Source organism: Pinus tabuliformis, chromosome 9 (assembly GCF_031772625.1).
Source record: "Pinus tabuliformis cultivar Carrire ecotype Pingquan chromosome 9, CPIR1, whole genome shotgun sequence".
Classification (NCBI taxonomy): domain Eukaryota; kingdom Viridiplantae; phylum Streptophyta; class Pinopsida; order Pinales; family Pinaceae; genus Pinus; species Pinus tabuliformis.
In genome coordinates, this window is record NC_142307.1 from 54,604,129 (window position 1) to 54,624,738 (window position 20,610).

At 38.3% G+C, this 20,610-nt stretch overlaps 3 non-coding genes across 3 annotated transcripts; 1 reads left to right on the plus strand and 2 right to left on the minus strand.

The window, feature by feature from the left end:
* Nucleotides 1-6,554: 6,554 nt before the first annotated feature.
* On the minus strand, nt 6,555-6,627 carry TRNAF-GAA (transfer RNA phenylalanine (anticodon GAA)). Its single transcript has one exon. It is a non-coding gene; the product is annotated as a tRNA-Phe (tRNA).
* A 7,387-nt stretch (nt 6,628-14,014) lies between these two features.
* On the plus strand, nt 14,015-14,087 carry TRNAT-UGU (transfer RNA threonine (anticodon UGU)). The gene has a single exon. It is a non-coding gene; the product is annotated as a tRNA-Thr (tRNA).
* A 1,207-nt stretch (nt 14,088-15,294) lies between these two features.
* On the minus strand, nt 15,295-15,381 carry TRNAS-GGA (transfer RNA serine (anticodon GGA)). Its single transcript has one exon. It is a non-coding gene; the product is annotated as a tRNA-Ser (tRNA).
* Between the last annotated feature and the right edge of the window lie 5,229 nt (nt 15,382-20,610).

Sequence of the window (20,610 nt, forward strand, 5' to 3'; positions counted from 1 at the left end):
CTGCTGGAGGACACACTTAGGATCAATCCTCACAGCCTTCATCAGATGCTTATTGCCTTCATTAGATGCTCGCTGACAAAGTTTCCAAGAGTATCGAGCTAACCAAAACTGCAGATCTGTTGGGTCCTATAATACTAGTGATTACCCCATTACTATTGTAGTTTTACCCCTTATTAATATTGTTGTGCCCCTATTATCCCCATATTGTTATTACTGTGCCCCATAGAATCCCTCTATTGTTATTTTTGTGGCTTTATATTATTATTGTTAGGTCGGCTGGGTTATATTGTGACTCCTTAGACTCCTATATATAGAAATGAGGTTTTGTCATTTGAATCATCCAAGAATTGTTCATTTATGTAATCTAAAGGAGGTTTCCCCCTCGAAGAGGCTGAATTCTAAGGCGTTGTTCTATCTTTTTCTTGAGCTGGTTTCATAACATTTGGAATTAGAGCTTTGGATTCTAGGGTTTCGCTGCGCCAAATAGGTCATCGTGGTATTCGCTATAACTTTTTTTCTGTGATGTTTCAGAAGTTGAAAAAAAAACCCATTTGAGAAGAAATCACGCTGAACCTTGGGTCCAAATTTCAGAGCTGTTCGCACTATATTTGCGGAGATATGATCTGAGGAAGTTGGTCTTTTTGCAGACTCCTGAATTACATTCCAAACAGGTGACCTGGGGAAAAGCGTCATAACTTTCTCTCTAGGGATCGGATTGAAATTTCATAAGAAGGTACAGAAATAGGATGGACTGTAGTTTCTTGTATACATTTTTCAGATCCAGAGGTCGAAATAGTGACTCGTGGCACGCCGTACAAGTTCGATCTACTGAACTAGTCTATAATCAAGTCACTGTGGGAGATTTCGCATAACTCTTCCTTGGAGAATCCAATTTGGGTCAGACTTGTGGCATTGGAAAGAGGACACAGAGGGCTACTTCAGGTCACAAATTCAGATCTAGATGATTGGAAAGTACAGATATACATCAAAGGCAATATCGAGCTCCTATAAAGTGAAAAAAGGTGTGTAAATTTTCTTAAATTTTTGCTTAAGCTTGGGTTGAAAATTTATTTTGAAGGAATTCAAAGGGCATAGTAGAGCATTACTATCGGTAACTGATGCCCCGAGGAAAGAAAATGCAAACACCTGGTAAGGAACTTGAAAGCTCTAGCATGACTCATGAAGAAGAGGAAGAAATGCAATATGCAAATAATATCCTCTAATCGATAACTAGGCCAAAGAAAACGTTTAATTATTTGTGTTGTATCTACGCTAAGATGTTGGTCTCTTCCCATGAGTTCTTCATCATTTTGTATGTCTTTTCCATTGGAAAATCCTACATGATCGTTCTCCAGATCAAACCGATTCAAGATTCGAAATTCTCTACGACGTTTTGGAAGCAAAATATCTTCTAAATTGAGGGAACTAAAAATCTTTTTTTCATCCCCCAGAATTTTCCCGCGTTGCACAGATCCATCATAAAAATCTCCATCTATCCATTCTCCGGCTCTTTTTTTAAACTTCAATGAAATACTTACGATTTTATACATCAGGAATTGGTCATCCACTATGCTTGATAAACGATATAGTTGGAAGACCATTATTTTTTATCTTCCCTTATTTCATTGTCATTGCGTACCTTTCCCCGAACATTCCTCTGAAGAGCAAGTTCTTTCGATATTTTATTTGCACTGCTATTCTTCTGAATAGCAATGCAAAAGGCCATTAGACTAAGGTCAATATTTCTCTCTTGGATCCGAAGATATGTTCCCGGATCCTTCATTCCGGACATAACCCTGCAAATATTCGCCAGATAGAAGAAACGTTTTTTCCCTAGAACGTCTACTACTTTGCATTGAAAAATACCTTTATTAGTTTTTTTCTTTCCATCAGTTTGTTGATCTTCTACTTGACCATCTTGATGTTCTACTTGACCATCTTGATGTTCTACTTGACCATTTTTATCTTGACCATCTTCTACTTGTTTGTTCTTAACATTTGATCTAATACCTATTATTTGTTCTAGAACATTTGTTGTTTCCTTCCGTTCTTCTTCCTCTATCTTTTTCTGCTCTCGTTCTTCCCCTAAAAGTGAATTTCCTAGTATGAATTTCGATTTAGTTTCATAATATATGTTCTTTATTCCCGAAAGTTCCGGGAATAACCAGAAATTGAGATCTAATTGGGATATTCTCTTCTCGATTTTCGGAGAATCCATAATGCCAACATTTTCTCTTCGCGTCTCATCAATCCCCTGCTGATTCGTAATAAGATCAGTCTTTTTCTTTTGCCTGTCAATACTTGTTGTATGATCGTAATCACAAGAACGTATAGCATCGTAAATATCAACAGTAGAACGAGAACCATTCACGATATTGAAACCGGTACCCTTCCAATCCTCCTCGATAATATCATTAATAAACTTTTCCTTGAGAATTCCTTCACGATCGGTAATATCCCGCTCATCTGGTATAGCAGGTTGTACTGGTGGTCCGGGAATATCTGTCAAATTGAGAATATCCAAATCTTTTGTAGAATTGAGATAACTATATGATAAGAGATCGTATCTGTAACGTTTGTTCATTTTCCGAAGTAGTCCCAAAAAAGGTTCCATCACAGTCGCAAATATAGAATCTTCTTGTTGTTCATAAGGAACGAATCGTTCTTCATAACACGTACATTGCTTATTTACTATATTTCTACATTTATTTGGGTTTATCCTAGACCATATCTGTGGGGATAAATTGTATCGGTCAAAACATCTCAACCATTGTTTCCAGTCATTCTCTTTCAGATCTTGTGGTTTTTCGTGATCCAATATTCTTTGTATATCTAATGCCCTTATCTGCCATATCTTGTGAAATATATATGCTTGGGAAATTGAGAACATGTTTCGATCAGGACGAATTTCAAAATCTTGTATTTTTTCGTTGATTGAATAGTAGTTGGTAATTTTACCTCTATTGATTCTTGAAATATCTTTATTGATAATGAATATTCATCCGTAAATTGTTGTTATATTCCTCGTGGATCGAATCCAAGCGGATTGAATCCAAAATTTGATATTTGACGCAATGAAATTAATAAAACTTGGTAAGAGATCTCGGTCCATTCTTTTGATAAAAAATTTAATTGAATAGAACCTTTTTCGGATTAATTGTACACTTTTATTATAAATATAATCGAGATGAGAAGGAGCATCTATTGTATTCTCTATGTCCCGATTCTCTACATCCTAGGTCTCTCTATTCCATCATCTGGCTTATATTCTTTATGTAGCATTCAGAATGAATGACTTTATCAAATTATGCTAATACTTTCGTATGTTATGGATAACGTAGGAGGCATATTAAACATATTTTTCTCTTCTCTCTCTTTTTACTTTTTTCCTCTCCCCATCTTTTTATTTTGGGAATTACTACCACTGTCCAGCTCTGAATCCGCCTCTGACCATCAGATCAAATGTGAGTAACTTGTCTTTTTAGAGGGTGCCTCTATCCCATTTTGTTCATGCTTCGGACAAACAATCAGGTCCTCTCCATCTTATTATATCTTCGGAACCAATGATCCGATATGAACAATTTTTGAATCCAATCACCTGCTGTCATTTATCCTCAGTTTCCCTTTGGGGTTCGTCTCGTAAAAGTGTCCTAGTTGGATCAGTGATAGATTTATAGGTTTCGCTGTAAATCCAATAGTTGCTTCCGATCACGTAAATTAATAATTCAAACCGCACTCAGAGGTAGGGCATTTCCTATTGATATAGGAGCTTTTGGACCAGAAAGAATAGTATCTCCAATCATGACCCCTCTGGGATGCAGAATATACATCTTATCGCCATTCTTGTAATGCACCTTGCAAATGTATGCACTTCTATTAGGGTCGTATTCTATGGTTACAATTTCTCCTGATATGTGTTCCTTATTCCGTCGAAAATAAATTTGACGATACAGACGCTTGTGACCCCCTCCCCTGTGTCTTGCGGTAATAATTCCTCTTCCATTACGACCTTTCCCACAATGATGTTGTCCAGAGGTCAATTTCTTCTGCAGGTCCAACTGCACTCTTCCATCGAAACCTGATACCGATCTATTGCGTGTATCCGGAGTTAAAATTCTATATGAACGGATGGCCATTTAGTTTCAAATTTGAAATCTTATTGTTCTGAAAAGAGTGGAATAGAATCACTGGTTCTAAGTGTAATAATCACACATTTACAACGTATTGGATGTCCTATCATTGACACTCTCTTTCCTCCTTTTTCAGGGAGGCGATAGCTGTTCATAGCTATTACTTTAACATCGAAGAAATTTTCAATCCAATTTTTAATCTTTGTTTTGTTCGATTGCGAATCGACGTTAAAAGTATATTGGTTCCTTTCCAATAGACGAATACTTTTCTCCGTAAGTACTGGATATTTCACTTCATCCATAAATTTTTTCCCTCCTTTTCTTCTTTTTTTTCCCGTAAAGCCTGTAGCTATTATTATATCGGATCATATACCAATTTAATTATACAGATATATCATAGTTTAGGTATGGAAGTTATGCACGAACGTAATGCTCACAACTTTCCTCTGGATCTAGCCGCTGTTGAATCTATTTCAATAGGTGGATAATACTCTGATGGATTGTTATCGTGTATTGCTTAATTGAAGCATACCAAGCCTTTCATTCATTTTATTGAAAGGCTTGGTATGCTTCAATTGTATTGTTTGGTGTTATTCTTCATACTTCTTCCCATTCCATCAATAATGGATATGTGCAGTTCCCCTGCATCCAGCAGGAATTGAACCCGCGAGTTCGCCAATTATGAGTTGGGCGCTTTAACCATTCAGCCATGGATGCTGGATAAAGATCATCAACATATTCATTCTATAATATGAGTATAGACTCAGATCTAAAATTGGGTAGTTCGGGATTGGGACCCATTTACATTCTTTCTCTCATACTTGATTCATGTCAAATATTCTCAATAGACATTCAAATAACATTTCATTTCATTGAATTAATTTGATAATAAGCCATGGACGAAACAAAATATGTGAATCAATTAGAATTGATTGTATTTATTGTTCGGTCCTTTGGTCTTCCACTCATGGTGGGTGGGATAAAGAAGTTGACGTAAAAATATAAGAATTTGATCTATTTCAAAGGAGTATATTCATGTTCCTATTTCCCTAATATAATACTTTCTGGCTGGATATTTTCATTAATATATAGTCTCATTCCTACCTATTCTTGCATCCTTTATTTCCAGAGCTTTGGCTCCCATTGGTCAAGAACCGGACTACTAGTTACGAATCAAGTATCGAACCAATGGGAAGATACTTGGATCCGATCTAAGATCATTATATGTTCGCTCCAGTTCTTGTTGTTCTTGATGTTGGAACAGTCTCCCTTTCTCTATGGGCTATGAGTTCTAGTATACAGGGTATATCTGCATTTATAGGAGCTTCAATTCTCGTGCTTATTTTCATCGTTGGTTCAGTCCATGCGTGGCGAAGAGGAACATTGGAATGGTCCTTAATTTCCGAGTGGGGGAGGGAAGTACAAAATGACATAAAGCCAATGATGAATCCTATGAAGTTACCTTTACTCGATCAAACAATTTTGAATCCAGATATTTAAACTACCCCAAACGATCTGTCGAACGAATTGGGCCAGACTCTCCAGTTTATGAACGCTCCTTTACAGTATTAATTGTGGTTTCATCAAATTCGCTTCATTAATAGATTCGCGATTCGACTCTGATCGTTACGGTCCGGTACCAAGATCTGGACCTAGACGAGCTTACCTCATTATAACAGCGGGGACTGTGACCATGAAAAAGGCTCCTTCTATAGTGATATTTCAAATGCGGAACCAAAATATGTAGTTGCCCTGGAGCATGTACTATCACAGAGAAATGTTTGGTACAGATTATTATAGTACCGTTCGCAAAGTAGATAAGTTAATTCCTGTGGATGTCTATTCGCCAGATTGCCCACCTGAACCAGAGGCTATTATAGATGCTATAATGAAACTTCGTGAAAGAAAAGATAGTTCGATGGATATATGAGGCCTGAACTCCAACAAGGAAAGAATAAAATATTTCACTATAAATCATAGGGATCATCATATTGGATCCAGTATTCATACTAGAAACTATGGTCAAAAGTTATTACATCAATCTTATGAACCTCAATTCGAATCTACTTTCGAGATACCCTCTGCAACGTTTGGATCTACTTCAACTCTGCAATTATAGATCTATCATTGGGATAATCTATCCCATTTCGATTCGGATGGAATAGGATGAATAGATTCCGACTAGTGCCGAATTATCAGTCCCACCGTCAAATCTTGACTTCTGAGTTCTCGATCCTACTTTTTTATATGTACAGAGTATCGTGATTCAATTGGAACGGACAGAGAGGGACAATATGAGAAAAGAAGAGGGAGAGAACAGATTGATCCATTATCTATTTTGATCGGGGTGTCTCTGTATGTAGATATACATCTAGATAGAATAGATTTAGATAGATGGATATGGAGACATGGATATTTACATCTTGCCAGGAACCAGATTTGAACTGGTGGCACGAGGATTTTCAGTCCTCTGCTCTACCAACTGAGCTATCCCGGCTCTTCCCTGTGGATCATCCTGGTACAGGGTTTTAACTTGTGTCAACTAAAAAGAAGTAAAAAGGTATTTTTACTAGTTTTTAGAATGATCTTTATTATTTTCGATCTGGAAGTCACTAATATGATAAAAATGGACTGCAATTGAATAATTTCAAAATGATCTAATCTATGTAGATCATATATCACAAAATCAATTGATCATATGATCAGCTTATTAACAGATCAACTCAACTGGTCATAAGATGGATGAAAAGATTCATGTTCTAATTTATTCTCTTCATGAAAAAAAAAAATAGCGAGGTAAAAGAATCAAGAAATTAGAATGGATTCGAACCAATGGAATTGGAGAAGATAGATCAGTCCGTTCGGGAACGAACCTGGGTGGGGATAGAGGGACTTGAACCCTCACGGTCTATAAAGCCAACGGATTTTCCTCCTACTGCAATTTGCATTGTTGTTTACATTCTGTAGGAATTTACAGGGTAAGTTCCACAGAAGAATACCAAAAGGACACCGCTCACAACCAGATCTCAAATCAATACACCAGTATTTTTGACGTGGTTAAAACCCTCAGAGTGCAAGGAGGGAAACAGTCCACGGCCTGTCCCAACGTGGGTACAGACAATTTATTAATCAAAGAATGAAAATTTACATAAGCTTCTCTCATGCACGGATTACCCGAACAATGACCCTCCATGCGCTTTAAATAGAACTCATGGACCAATCGGGTGTCAAGCCACGGATCAAGTGTCGGTAATACCGAGGTGAGAGTGAACCGTCGGATCACTACATATCGTGACCGTCGGATTGTAAGTTACAAAATGTACAACGGTAAAGAAACACACTTTACCTAACTCTAACCTAACTCTATACTAGACCAAGTTGAACTTAACTATATCCTATGTGTCGGAATATCCTAACATCCCCCCTTAAGAACAACTTGGGATAGGATTGAAGGATTTACAAATATGACACAATAGGAGAAGGAAGGAGGCACTAGAGCCTATCCCCCCTTAGTGACAACTTCCTGAACTCCAAGCATATATCGAAGTTTAGTGAACTTCGCCTCTGTGAGAGCCTTTGTGAAGATGTCTGCAACCTGATCATCCGTTGGACAATATTGCACTTCAAGAACATGGTCAAGAATGAGCTTTCTGATGAAGTGCATGTGTAGTTCAATGTGTTTGCTGCGCTGATGCTGGACTGGATCTTTGCATAGCTGAATGGCACTTTGATTATCACACCAAAGTGTGGTTGGATGCTGCTGCTCAAAGCCAAACTCTGATAGGATCTGACGAAGCCACAAGGCTTCCTTACTAGCTTCCACGGCACCACGATACTCTGCTTCTGCTGACGAAAGAGAAATGGCAGCCTGTTTCTTACAAGCCCATGTAATAGGTCCTGAACCAAGAGTGAAGACATAACCGGCAGTAGACTTCCGATCATCAAGGTCACCAGCCCAATCAGAATCAGTGAAACCAACTAACAGAGGAGCTGCTTTGGCACTGTAATGAATCCCAAACTGTATTGTACCTCGAACATAACGAAGTATTCTTTTAGCTGCTTTCCAATGACTTTCACGGGGGTTTTGCATAAAACGAGCAACAAGGCCAACAACAAAGGAAAGATCAGGACGAGTATGGGTTAAATACAAGAGTTTTCCGACAAGTTGACGGTATAAGGTAGCATCAACTTCAGGAGAAGTACAAGAGACTGAAAGTTTGACTCCAGACTGAAAGGGAGAAGGGGCTGGCTTACAGTCTTCCATGTGAAAATGACGAAGAATATCACAAGCATACTTGGACTGGGAAAGGAAAATACCCTCTTGGGATTGCAAGACTTGAAGACCGAGAAAATAGTGTAAGTGTCCTAAGTCTGTCATTTCAAATTTCTTTTTAAGGCTGGACTTCACATGGTTTATAAGGTTGGGATCACTACCAGTAAGAATAAGATCATCAACATAAAGAACAAGGATGATGAGAGAGTTGCCCACTTTCTTGGTGTAGACAGTATTGTCAGAATGACACCTAGAAAAGCCAGATTCTAAAAGAAAGCTATCCATTTTGGCATACCAAGCTCGAGGAGCTTGCTTGAGGCCATAAAGGGATTTCTTAAGTCGACAAACGAGGCTGGAGTCTGTTTGTATGAAGCCAATGGGTTGTTCCATATAGATTTCTTCCTGCAAGTCCCCATGCAAGAAGGCAGATTTAACATCCATTTGATGGACTTCCCATTTTAAAGAGGCAGCAAGGGAAAGAACAAGGCGGATAGAGTTCATTTTGGCAACTGGAGAGAAGGTTTCAGTGTAGTCAATGCCTTCAACCTGTGAAAAGCCCTTAGCAACTAGACGAGCTTTATGTTTATTAACTTTCCCATCTGGTCCATACTTGGTTCTGTAAACCCATTTGCATCTAACAAGTTTGCGTCCCTTTGGTAGAGGAACAAGATCCCATGTATCATTTGTCATCAATGAATGATATTCTTCATTCATAGCTGTTTCCCAATGTGGATGGCCTGAAGCTTCTGCAAAAGTGTCAGGATCATGATTTACTGGAGCTTGAGCCAGTAAAGAAGAGGCTCTTTCAAACTGAGAACGTGTACGTCGCTGATCTGTAGGATCACCGGCAAGATCACCTGCTGCATCCCGAGTAGCACGGACCCATCTTGGAAGTTGAGGATCCTGAGAAGGTGGGGAAGGATTATCATCCTCGCTTTCATCATCAGAAGAAGAAATGTTTTCAAAGATAGAAGAGATGGGAAGAGGTGGCACATCCGCCGGACTAGGCTCGCAGGCCGATTTATTTTCATCAAATTTTACATCTCTTCTAATGATAACATTTTTGGACTTAAATGGAATAAGTCTATAGCCTTTTACATCTTCAGAATATCCAACAAAAGTACATTTCTCACTCTTAGGTTCTAAGGCTTTATGCTTTTCATCTGGAATATGGGCCCATGCTTCACTTCCAAACACACGAAAGTGACTTACATCTGGTTTAATGGAACTCCAAGCTTCTTCTGGAGTGATATTCTCTAGAACCTTAGTAGGAGTGCGATTGATTATATAATTTGCACAATTAATTGCTTCGGCCCAAAAACTAAGACTGAGTCCTTTAGATTGCAGCATACAATTAGCCATTTCCTTTAAAGTGCGATTTTTCCTTTCAGCTACACCATTTTGTTGTGGAGTGTATGGAACAGTATGTTGCATTTGAATTCCATTTTCGGTGCAAAAGGTGATGAATGCATTTTTAACATATTCTCCACCATTATCAGTTCTTAGCTTAAGAATTTGATGTCCAGATTGTTTTTCAACGAATGCTTTGAAGGCCAAAAAGGTGGTAAATACTTCGCTCTTGAGTTTTAAGAAGTATACCCAAGTGCGTCTAGAGAAATCATCAATGAAAGTTAAGAAGTACTTGCAGCCAGAGAATGAAGCAACAGGAAGAGGACCACATAAATCACTGTGCACAAGCTGTAAAGGGGCTGAGGCGTGCCAAGAGGCACGTTTGTCAAAACTGTCCCGATGATGTTTTCCGAGTACACATCCGGAACAAACACCATCTTTGCAAGATACCATAGGAAGACCTGTCACCATATTTTCTTTACATAGATGCTGAAGGGAGCGATAGTTTAAGTGACCATACCGCTCATGCCAAAGTTTGCTCACTTCATCATTATGAGCAACAAATACTGAGGGAAGATGGGATGACCCAAAGTTGTGAAACTTATACAACCTTTTGGAATCATCAGCAAGACCAGTAGCTAGAATCTGTTTAGGATCTTTTAGATCCTTGATTACAACATCATGAGGTGAAAATTCAACGATTTTACCTTCACCTGAATGAGTTATCTGATAGACAGATAGAAGGTTGCAGGATAAGTTTGGAACACATAATACATCATTGAACTGACCATTGTCTAGATGAACAGTTCCAGTCCCTACAACATTAAGAGATCTATCATCACCAACATATATATTTTTGGTGTTACAATCATTTAAAGAAGAAAACATGGCTTGGTTTTTGGCCATGTGACAAGAGGCTCCAGAATCAATGAGCCACTCATGAGAATGAGAAGAAGAAGAAGATACATTTAATGCATAACCAGACTGAGATGATTGACGATGACATGCAGAAAATGCCGTTCCGGAAGTTGAAGTTGAAGTAGGCTCCAGATGGATGTTATGTTTCTTCATTGCGGCTTCCAAGGCTTCCATCTTCTTAAAGCATTTAGATTCTAAGTGGCCATCTCGATTACAAAAGTTACAATGTCTATCAGTCTTCTTCCATTTGTTTTTATTGGGCTTATCATATTGCTGAAATGATCTTTCATCTTGAGGCTGAGTTGGTTTAGGACCATTCCTTTGAGGATAAGACTTCTTAGGATTCTTTGAATTTGGTTGCTGCTGGGCGGCTAACGCTTTTGTGGAAGAGTTTCCAAGATTAAGAAGACCAAGGTGTAAGAGTTTTTCTTGTTCTCTTATTAAGGAATCACAAAAGGAGTCAAAGGAAGGGGGCTTGTAGTCTTTGCCTTGACAAATGAAAGCTTCCCTGGTAGAATGGAAAGTGGAAACAAATACAGAGTAGGCTGGCCCTAACTTAGTAAGGATGGAATAAATAAGGTTACCATCATCTTTCTTAACTTTAACACCTTCCAAGAGATATCTAAGGTTCTTGAATTTTGACAAGAAATCTTCAATGCAAGAAAAATTATTAGGATCCAAAGTAAGCAGCTCATTTTCAAGTTGATGGGCTCTAATTTCATTTTTAATCCCAAAAACTTTAGCAAGTTTTTCTAATGCTTCATGAGGAGTTTCAATTTCTGCAATGTGGAATCTAAGATCAGGAGAAACAGACATTCCTATCAAACCACGTGCTTGATCTTGTCGATTTTCCCATTTTTCGGCCTTGTCTTCATCTTTGGGTTTCTTCTCTTGGTCTGTGGCTATTCTGAAGAGACCTTTACTTCTAAGTAAATCTCCCATGTAGGCTACCCATTGGAAGTAGTTAGTGCTGTCAAGAATGACTTGGCATGGACTTTCCATTTTTGAAAAACAACTGAAGCTGAAGATGCTGAAAGTGAGTGGTCCAATGGATAGATCTCGAAAAAATAGGCGGTTTTAAAAAAAACGGCTCTGAAAAAGGCTTCCGGATGAAGAAGTTATGGCTTTTTGAAAAAAAATTGTTGACGTTGCCGGCAAAGTGCGCGAATGTGCGGGAATGAAAAAATCCGCCCCCACAAAATGGAGACTTGAACCCAAGACCTCTACTCTCTTAAAAGGTCTTTGAACCAATTGATCTATACAAAAGATTTGAGAGAGAGAGAGAGAGAGAGAGAGAGAGAGAGAGAGGGGGGGGGGGGGGGGGGGGGGGGGCCTCGATTTGCGTGCTTGCCTTGGGAAGACTCTTTTCCCCTACAAAACACAAAACACAAAACCCAACACGAATATCCAAAGAAAAACGAACCTTACGGCTCGAAGTTAGCTTTAGCCAAAAAACTAGAAATTTAAAAAAAATCTCAAAGTTAGCTTTTAGCCGAAAAACTAAATATTTTTCTCAATGTTTCTGATTTTCCGAGATCACACTAAGGTGCAGGGAAAAGAGCATACGCATGAGAAAAATCCTTTCTTTCTGTTTCTGATTTGCCCAGATCGCACAGAGTCGCAGGGCAAAGAGCATACGCAGAAATGAAAGGTATAGATCCGGGAAAAAAAAAAAGCTAAATAAACCGAAACCGAAATAAGCAGAGAGAAAATGACAGTAAACTGCAAAAAAAAACACTGTATACCTCCCGATCTGAAAAATGACGCAGCTAGGGCTACCGGAAACCTTTTCGCGTGAAACGAAAGGGGTTCCTCACTGAAACAGATGCTCCGAATGCAACAGAGCAGTCCTCTCGGCCCGAAAGCAGTCAGAAACAGCAGATCTAGGAAACGACAGCCGCATGCAGTTCTACCGGCTTCAGATTTGGATCACCAACGGACGCGGCCCTCAAATAGCTCTGATACCATGTAGGAATTTACAGGGTAAGTTCCACAGAAAGAATACCAAAAGGACACCGCTCACAACCAGATCTCAAATCAATACACCAGTATTTTTGACGTGGTTAAAACCCTCAGAGTGCAAGGAGGGAAACAGTCCACGGCCTGTCCCAACGTGGGTACAGACAATTTATTAATCAAAGAATGAAAATTTACATAAGCTTCTCTCATGCACGGATTACCCGAACAATGACCCTCCATGCGCTTTAAATAGAACTCATGGACCAATCGGGTGTCAAGCCACGGATCAAGTGTCGGTAATACCGAGGTGAGAGTGAACCGTCGGATCACTACATATCGTGACCGTCGGATTGTAAGTTACAAAATGTACAACGGTAAAGAAACACACTTTACCTAACTCTAACCTAACTCTATACTAGACCAAGTTGAACTTAACTATATCCTATGTGTCGGAATATCCTAACACATTCACATGTAGAATTGGACTCTATCTTTATCCTCGTCCAACCATTTATTCCAAAAAATAATTCAATTCTCCATCTAGAGTAGATAAGTTCATAATTGGATTACTTAATGTCAAATCAGTACTTCAACTCGAATCTGGCATCTATCTTATGAATAAAATGCTTGGAACGAGTTCTGATCGCCAGTTTTGTCTGATGTTATATAACATCTCTCTCCATTTTTGAGGTGTAAATAGATCGTTCTATAACTACAGTAACTACAGTATTGGACCAAATGAGATTCATTCGTTAGAATAGCTTCCATTGAGTCTCTGCACCTATCCCCTTCCTATCTTAGGAGAAGAAACATTGTCTTCATGAACCGGATTTGGCTCAGGATTACCCATTCAAAATATCCCAGGGTTCCCTGGATTTGGAAGCTATCACTTGGTAGGTTTCCATACCAAGGCTCAATTCGATCAAGTCCGTAGCGTCTACCAATTCCGCCATATCCCCTTCTCGAAGAACAAGATCATACCTTGATCTAATCCTATTATGTAATATCCATCAGCATTATTCATTGGATATTTGCTCAATATTGGGTGGGAGAAATATCCTCCCCTACTCCCCTACTCCCCTTCTCTCCCCTTCTCTATCTCTACCCCAATCGAATATGACTGGGAATCATTATATTATTTATCCATTTGAAATGCAATGTTATTATCCTCCCCTAGTCGATTTGGAAGAGTGAGTAAAACGATCGATATCAATTGACCCTTACTTCTCCTTTCTTTCCCTTGAAAGAATCTACATTCAAACAATGTTCCGTTGTAATCGTAATCTGGATTGCGTCATTGAATCTGATTCGCGCTATAATCGTTAGGATTCCAAAGGAATCTATGGATCTCACCCCAATGAAATGGGGAGTGATATTCCATCGAGCCTGCTTAGCTCAGAGGTTAGAGCATCGCACTTGTAATGCGATGGTCATCGGTTCGATCCCGATAGCTGGCTCTTTTCCGTTCCGTTCCGTTCCTCTCATTTCCATAATCCACAAAGTTTTGTTAGGATCAAGATGGAATGGAGAATACTCTTACGATCGTTCGTCGGGTCCGTCATGCCATGATCATTTACTCCCAACTAGGAACGGGATGAATGAAATGATTGGAGCTATTAGGATCAATAACAAATTGGAGAAAGATCTTCGTTTTCCATATAAAAGAATTCCAGTAGTACTCATACGGGTTATACTATTCTTTCTTCTTTCTAGCACTATTTGTTAATTGAATAAGGAGTTTCTATGTCCCGTTATCGGGGACCTCGTTTAAAAATAATACGTCGTCTGAAAACTTTACCAGGTCTCACTAGTAAAAGACCCAAAAACAGAAAGGATTCTATGAACCGGTCTTCTTCCAGGAAAATATCTCAATATCGTATCCGGCTAGAAGAAAAACAGAAATTGCGTTTTCATTACGGACTAACAGAGCGACAATTGCTGAAATATGTTCGTATTGCTAGAAGAGCCAAAGGCTCAACGGGTCAGGTCCTATTGCAATTACTTGAAATGCGTTTGGATAATATTCTTTTTCGATTGGGTATGGCTCCCACCATTCCCGGAGCTAGACAATTAGTGAATCATGGACATATCCGGGTCAATGACCATATGGTAGATATACCAAGTTACCCTTGCAAACCTCAAGATGTGATTACTATAAGAGATCAACAAAGATTGAGAGCTATCATTAAGAAGAATATAGATCTGTTCCAGAGGGATAAATTGCCAAATCATTTGACTTTTCATTCCTTACAATATAAAGGATTCATCAATCAAATAATAGATAGTAAATGGATCAATTTGAAGATTAATGAATTGCTGGTCGTAGAGTATTATTCCCGTCAAGCTTGAATCAAGAATGAAATGAAAGAGAGGGGTGGGTTGGTTGCTGGGCATCTGGAAATTATGTTCTTCTCCCTTCTTTTTCCCTTCCCTGAAGGAGACATTTTATAATCCTTACGTACGTTACTTGTTATCCGCGATACTTTTTTTTTATTGCTTCTTAAAATAGTCTTTACTTTTCCCATACCACGAACCGATGTTCGTTCTATTTTCTCTATTACAAATAGAGGTAGATTGATCCTGGAATTAGGAAATAGTCCTATTGGGATTCAATAGATTGGAAAAACAATGGATGAGAAGAAAATAGATAGTAGGGCGAAGATACGGAAAGAGAGGGATTCGAACCCTCGGTAAGCAGAAGCCTACATAGCAGTTCCAATGCTACGCCTTGAACCGCTCGGCCATCTTTCCTATGAGATCTCTTGGTTCTAATTAATAAAATGAGTCAATAGCAACTTCCTTACGAAACGAATTCTTTTTGTTCGGGTACGAACAGTTCAATCTTTCGGAAATAAATAGATAATAAATAAGGTAATGATTCAATCCCCCCCCCGGAAAGACGAAAGGACATTTTTTACAACTTCCTCTTATTTTAGGAAATCCTCAATCATCCCGGTTAATCCGACGTATTCGGATCGCCTAATCAAGAATTTAAGACAGATTAACTGATCCATTCCATATTATGATAATATATAGATCTGTAGTGATCATCTTATCAATTGTATAAGAACTAATTCTTTGGCAATGATCCTGTGTCATGATGACTATATTTTCCCGATATTCTTTTATCTATATGGATAAAGCACACAATTGCTGGGTAGGCATTTCATCCTCATTATGCAATGCTCGATCGTTTAACTCTTTCTTTGTTCGGATCATAATCGAACTGGACTTCCCGAGTTTACCCAATCTATTATTCTTTCAATACGAGCCTTTTTCCATTATTATTCATGTTACTAATGAACAATTATTCAATTTATTCCCTATCTATTCTAATTTTAAAGAATAGATTGGAATAGATTGGAATAGATAGAATGAGAACATATTTACGATTGTAAGGAAATCCATTTTATGGTATTGTGCACCAGAAAAAAATTTCGTTCATGGAATCATTTGCGTAAGGGAATGAAGGAAATTATCAAATCTGTAATTGACTATGCCTAGATCTCAGAGAAATGACAATTTTATTGATAAGACCTTCACAATTGTAGCAGATATATTATTGCGAATAATCCCGATGGCTCAGGGGGAGAAAGAAGCATTTACCTATTACAGAGATGGTGTGATTTGATATTTTTCCGTTCTTCTTTTTTGGGGAAAGAAAAGGTAAGGTATTCGGGAATAAAAATTGGGTAAAATAAAACTTACGCTCAATGAAGGTGAGTTCTGGAGATAGAACAAGCTTACCCGATATTGCTATAATTACCAATCAACAAGAAGAATCCATTGCTCTTGGGGAATGTAGAAATTTGGGTATTCCGACAATTTGCTTGGTTGATACAGATTGTGATCCAGATCTCGTGGATATCCCAATTCCAGCCAATGATGATGGTATAGCTTCAATCCAATTGATCCTGAACAGATTAATGTCAGCAATTTGCGAAGGAAGGCATTAAGGTCATTATAGCTATATGAAGGGCTAATAGAAAGTAATAAAAAAAATAAAAAAGGGGGGGGGAGGACCTGAGGATTTACTGAGTTGGCTGCTATTCCATCCAAGATCTCGTAAGAGGGAATTTCATTTATTGATTTGGTTGGCTGCTCCAAATTGAAAAATATTCTTAATGGAATACCCTTTTTATTATCTCGTGACATCAAAAATTCTGATGAGAGTGAAATAATTGAGGAATCTCTCATTTGACAAAAATAATTTATTTTCTTCTTTAAGTTCATCTTTACAAGGGGGTAATATGGATATGGATATCGTACGATCTCCTATTAGCACACTGAATCATATCTATGAGATATCCGGTGTGGAGGTGGGTCAACATTTTTATTGGCAAATAGGGGGGTTTCAAGTTCATGGACAGGTACTTCTAACTTCTTGGGTTGTAATTGCTGTCTTATTAGGTTCAGCTACCATAGCTGTTTGAGATCCACAAACCATTCCTACCGGTGGTCAAAATTTTGTTGAATATATTCTCGAATTTTTTCAGGACTTGACCAGAACTCAGATTGGGGAGGAAGAATATGGTCCCTGGGTTCCCTTTATTGGAACTATGTTTCTATTTATCTTTGTTTCTAACTGGTCAGGTGCTCTTCTTCCTTGGGGAATTCTAAAATTACCTCAGGGGGAGTTAGCCGCACCTACAAATGATATTAATACTACGGTTGCTCTAGCTTTACTTACGTCAGTAGCATATTTCTATGCAGGTCTTACAAAGAAGGGGTTAGGTTATTTTGGTAAATATATTCAACAAACCCCAATACTTTTACCAATTAACATCTTAGAAGATTTTACAAAACCTTTATCACTTAGTTTTCGACTTTTTGGAAATATATTAGCTGACGAATTGGTAGTTGTTGTTCTTGTTTCTCCGGTACCTTTAATAGTTCCTATACCTGTAATGTTCCTGGGATTATTTACGAGCGGTATTCAAGCTCTGATCTTTGCAACTCTAGCTGCAGCTTATATAGGTGAATCCATGAAGGGTCATCATAAAATCACTGTCCAATCAGACAGAATATTTTCTAAGTATCGTACCAACGCATGACTTGATATGTATGGTAGAAGCAAATCAGATTTCTTAGTAAAAAGAGCTTGGTAACAAGATTTAAGATTAGTTAACTACTTCTGTCCATTAGATCTCCAGATAGAGTGGATCCGATTGGTCCATTTGTATAGAAATATGATAATAGGATCGAACAGGTTCACTAATCGGAGTTGTTTGAGTAAAGAATGTATCGGCGTAGAACGATTAAATTTTTGTTCCCATTAAGGGGAGGATTTTTTCGAACGTGTTTACTTTGTATATAGTTCGATTCATATATTAATCCATTTATATTGATTATAAGCCTTATAGATTATATGGATTAATATCACATCTATAGATGTGATATATAATGACTTATAGGCTCTTATGCAGTCTATTCTCTCTCCGTGATAAGAATTCATATGCCCAATAAAATGGAATCTTTATTTTGAATATTATGAAGAATGCAACAACTGTCCCTTGCTCAAAAAGGAATAGAATCTAAGATGGATGGTTTAAAGAAAGGAGTAGAAGCTAAGATGGATTGTTTAAAGAAAGGTGTTGAAGCTAAGATGAATGACGTGGAAGCTAAGATGGATGATTTGAAGATAGATTTGAAGACAGACATGGAAGAATTGAAGATAAATATGAATTGTTGGCATTATGATTCAAGTGTTGTCCTTGATGGCAACTCACTCAGAGGATGGTACAGGTGCTCAGAGGTTGGTACAAGTGATGGCATCTTAATCAGAAGACAGATCTCAGTACAGCATGCCAAGGAAGCTCATACACGCCGTTTCGTTAAGCCCAAGTCGCGTGTACACGCTAGTTCGATTCATAAAAAGCGCGTGTATGTGGAAAGGTTCCTTTGGTCCATGGTGGTTAGTCCTTGGAAGTTGTGCCTATGATTTCGGACCATTGTGTCTCGACGGGCGTGTCGATCCCTAGTTTTAAAGTTGATGGTATTGTGTTACTATGGTTTTGGCTCTTGGTATTAAGCTAGGCCTAAGACTATATAAGGAGAAGAAGATCATTAGGCAATATCATCTTTCGACAAGGCTTGAATATCTAAGAGTGAAAGAGATCTGATTTGCAGGTGCTGGGTTGCTTGATCTAAGCCAAGGAGAGATCACATTGGTTGATGGAAGACTAGATCTAAGGATAGATCAGGATCTAATGGTTTGAAATGCACTATCATGATATGGTTGATTATGCTTATTTCTAGATCTGCATATTGTCGCAATGCTATGTTCTGGATCTAACTAATGTCTGGTACAGCTGCAAATTGAGAAAGTTTATTTTTAGATCTGTACGCAGGTTGGCTTTGGTAAAAGAGCGTGTATACGCGGGTTTGGCTCCTTGAAGTAGCGTATATCTTTTGAAGCTTGTTTTTGGGTTTACAGTGGGGTCTGACAGTTATTGCAGAGTTCTGTAGTCTGCTCTGTGTTCTGGTAACTGGTGATTGACAGGGTTCAGTGGTTCAGTGATTCAGAGTTTGGTTGTTTTATGCTTCAATGATCTGTTGTGGAAATTGAATGAATTGTGGTCTTCAGATTGTAATGTTGTGCTTCAGGAATATTCAAGTCTGAAAATGTATGAAAGGTGATACCTGAAGAAAAGAAGATTGTAGGTCAGCACCTACGTACTAGTATCTTGGCTAGTACAAGAACAAAGGGGGTTGGAGCTCCCTTCCAAGGAAGTTTGGAGAACGAGAGAAGGTTGTAGCCTTCTGCAGGTTGTAGCCTGCGTACTGGTATAAGGCTGCACCAGTACAAAAGATTGTAAACTGAAGTTTCTTAAAGAAAGATAGAGATAACTTGCAGCATGTGGTTTTCACCCACATTGGGTTTCCACCTTATATCTTGGTGTTCATGTGTGTGGCTTTTGATCCGTTCTGTTATACTGCATCTGCTTACTGTTAATGTGCTGAATAATGTCCTGATGAACTTAACTGAAGAATAAGCTAACTAAGTTATGAGTTTTCTGCTTATACGCTGTTTTATTTAGTCACAGTAGCGTGTACACGCTGTTTTACTTAACTGAAGTAGCGTATATGTTTCTGAGCATTGAAAAGATTGATTGATCTGATAATACTGATTCACCCCCCCTCTCAGTATTATTTCCAACAATTGGTATCAGAGCAGGTCCTTCAGGGAAGCTTGATCGCTTGAAGGTAGATCATTCATCATGAGCAACTACGAGAAAGAAGCATCAATCAGGCCACCGGTTTTTGATGGAACAAATTTCAATTATTGGAAGGTAAGAGTTACTGCATATCTTCAATCTCTTGGTACAGAAGTTTGGAACATTGTAGAAACAGGCTATGCTTTTCCTTCAGTTACTCCTACAGATCCAGCTGAGAAAAAGACATATGAAACAAATGCAAAAGCAGTCAGTACTCTATTAGGAAGTATATCCCAAACAGAATTCATGAAGGTCATGCACTTCAAATCAGCAAAAGAGATATGGGACAAAATGATCACTAGCTATGAAGGAGATGAACAGGTAAAGGAAGCTAAACTTCAAACTCTCAGGATTCAATATGAGACTCTCAAGATGTATAATGATGAAAGTGTGGCTAATTATTTTCTTCGGGTAGATGAGATTGTTAATTGTATGAAAAATTTGGGTGAAGAAATAAAAGAGACTATAGTAGTTTCAAAGATTCTAAGATCATTATCCCCCAAGTTTGAATCTAAAGTATCTGCAATAGAAGAAAAGGAAAATCTCAAAGTTCTCACTATGTCTCAGCTACATGGAATTCTAACTGCTTATGAAATGAGAAAGGGAGGTCCATCAGACAGAAGGGAAGCTGCTTTTAAGGCATCAAGAAAAGAAGATTACTATGAGCAAGCCATGTTCCAGAAGAAGAGGAAGAAGAATCAAATTTTGTCAGAAATCTTCAAAGGGGTGCTGGAAGGTTCAGAGGTAAGCTACCTTTCAAATG